Source organism: Nuphar pumila, chromosome 5 (assembly GCF_984573655.1).
Source record: "Nuphar pumila chromosome 5, dmNupPumi1.hap1.1, whole genome shotgun sequence".
In the NCBI taxonomy this organism is placed as follows: domain Eukaryota; kingdom Viridiplantae; phylum Streptophyta; class Magnoliopsida; order Nymphaeales; family Nymphaeaceae; genus Nuphar; species Nuphar pumila.
The window spans coordinates 128,528,784-128,532,012 of NC_143253.1; positions in this window are offsets into that span (position 1 = coordinate 128,528,784).

Here is a 3,229-nt window from a genome sequence, read left to right on the forward strand (position 1 = left end):
TTTAGAGATTCTAGACGTTCTTCTAGGTGAGACTTTAGAGTATTTTTGTAATGCACATGGAAGATTTTGCTCTCTACGTCTTGAATATTGTAGACTAACATCCCTATGGATTTGCTCTTCATTATCATCATTTTCAACAACAATAGGACTTTGATCATTGTCAAGGTCACATCCAACATCACATTCATTGGATTTTGAAGTTGGATCAATTAAAAACGAGTATTGAGTGACATCCTTGGATTTTTCAAATTCAAAGAAGCTTTCTTTTTCCAAAAAAGATACATTTCTTGACACATATAATTTGTCATTTTGAAAATCGAAACACCTTTAGCCTTTTTTATTATCAGCATATCCTAAAAAGGCACATGGGATTGCACGAGGAGAGAATTTGTCATTTCTACTGGTGAAAACAAAACATTTGCATCCAAAGACTCTTAATCTAGAATAATCTGGAGTTAAATTAACAAGCTTTTCTATTGGAGTTGTATTCTTTAATGAGAAAAATGGCATCCTATTAATGAGGTAGGTGGCAGTTAGGACCGCTTCAGCCCAAAAACTTTTTGGAACTTGATTTGCAATTAGCAATGTCCTAGCAGTTTCCATAATGTGCCGATGTTTGCGTTCGGCTAGGCCATTCTGTTGTGGAGTGTGTGGACATGATCTTTGATGTGTAATACCATGTAAATTGAGATAGTCTTTGAATTCGTTGGACATAAATTCTCCCCCTGAATTAGTGCGAAAAACAGAAATATCATTTTGAAACTTATTTTTAACCATTTTATGAAATATTTGGAAGTTAGCAAAGACATCAGATTTATGTTTAAGAAAATAAATCCAAGTATGTCTAGAAAAGTCATCAACAAAAATGACATAATATGTATAACCACCTTTGGAAATAACTGGTGCGGGGCCCCAAACATCCGAATGTATTAACTCAAGTGGTCGTGAGGAAACAAAAGTTCTACTAAGAAATGATAACCTTTTCATTTTGCCAAGAATGCAGTCTTTACAAGAAAATTTTTCAGAATTACAAAATTTTTCCAAACTTGGAAAATATTGAATTTTAGACATATGAGGATGGCCAAGCCTTTTGTGCCATAAATCCAATTCTAATTTCTGAATATTATAACAAAATGCATTCTTGGGTAATTCCAAAAAGTCCATGTAATAAAGTCCTCCTTCTCTATGGCCTTCCCCAATCAGCTTCCCTGACTGGCGATCCTGTACCCAACAACCATGAGAAGAGAAGGAGATATTATATCCATAATCAGATATTTGCGAGACAGATAAGAGTTTCAAATTAAGTTTAGGGATATATCTAACTTCTGGGATAAAAAATCTTTTGGATTTTTGAAGATTTTCAAAACATCCTATTCCTTTTACTTCAAGAGATGTGCCATCGGCTGTAAAAACCTTTGACACACTTGAGTTATTTTTAAGACATTCAGATAGACTATTAACATTTGGGGTCATATGAAAAGAAGCACCAGAATCTAAAAGCCAAGGAAAGTTACCTGGACCGGAGAAAGATGCAACTGCCGCTCCAGTTGAGGCTTCGGTTGAGGAGGATACCCCTTTGAGAAGAGGTTGAAGGATTTTCATCAGTTGAGCCATAGACACAGGTGCATCTTGATCTTTTGACTCAGATTCAACAGATGCAACTTTTTTTTCTTCTCTTCTTTTTAACTTTGGACATTGAGGCCTATAGTGCCCCGGTTCATGACAATGATGACAAATAACTTTTCTTTTATCAAAGTCGCCGTTTTGCCTTCCAAAATGAGGCGGCTTGTAAGTACGAGTATGATTCCCCGATCTAGATACAGCTAAAACAGAGTCATCATCAACTTTTGGAGTACTTTTTCTAAGTCTATTTTCCTCCATAGTGAGCTCTTCTAGAGTATCAACAATAGAAGGAATTTTTCCACGATGTAAAAGGGCCGATTTGGTGGATTCAAGCTCCGGCCTTAGACCATTCACAAATTGATAGAAATGTTCCATATCGAGTTGCTTTTGGTGAAGCTCGATGTCTTCGGCACAATGCCATTTGGGCTCAAGAAGAGCCAACTCTTCCCAAAGTTCGGACAACTCATAATATTCTCGAATAGTTTTATCTTTTTGAGTCATTGTCCGAACTTTATCTTGTAAATTGCATACATGTGCAATATCTTTAAGGGAATACATGTTTTTGAGGTATTCCCAAGCCTTATCGGCATGCTCAAACTTAGCTAGACTAGAGCATTTTTTAATGTTTATGCTATTGATGAGCCATGACATAATTTTTGCATGCCCTATCCTCCATTCTTTCCATTTCTTTTCATAAGTGGCTAACGCCTTACTCTTCTCTTCTTCCGTTAGAGGAACCTCTTTATCACCCTCTTTCTTGGTAAGAGATAGTTTAGGTTCCAAATCGGAACCATCCACTATACCCCATAAACCTTTTCCCCAAATGTGGTGCTTCATAATCGAAGCCCACATTACATAGTTAGTATCATTTAGCTTCATAGGAATGATAGTGATCTAATCATTGTCATCCATCTTTTACAAGGGTAAGAGAGAAATAAATAAGAGGAGAGAGAGAAAAATAAAAAGAAAAGAAAAAGAGTAGACAAAGGAATAAGAGAGGATACAAAACCAAAATTTTTTTTAGCACAAGTTCGCCTTTCTTCAAACAAATCTTCTTGAGCCAAGAACAAGGTGATGAAACACCTTTTGTAAATGTGACACGGAAATCGAGGCAGAAGCACTTCAAGATCTAAGGATTTCGTAGCTCTGATACCATGTAATGAAATGGTGGTCTTCAACAAATGCACAAATAACTCACAAACAAGTGTCTATTGGAGACACTACAAGCATGACCCTTGAAAGGGTATAAAAGGAAGAATACTTGAAAAATAAATAATACTTTATTCATGAACAAAATGCTTAAGAAGCATGGTAATTTACATTGAAGGGGTTCACCCCTATATATACAAAAAGTGGAAGAGAGAGGAGAGCTCATTTTGAGCTCTCCAAAAGAGACGTTGGATTCCAACGTCTCTTAATATAGCTGTTGGACTACAGTCCAACAACATTTATTATTATAGCTGTTCGACTATAGTCCAACAGCATTTATTATAGCTGTTGGACTACAGTCCAACAGCCATTTGCACAGTCAAGTTCCAACAAGAACTTGACTGGATCAAATATCTAGTTTCTATTGAACTAGATGCTAAAAAAGAAAATAAAAGAA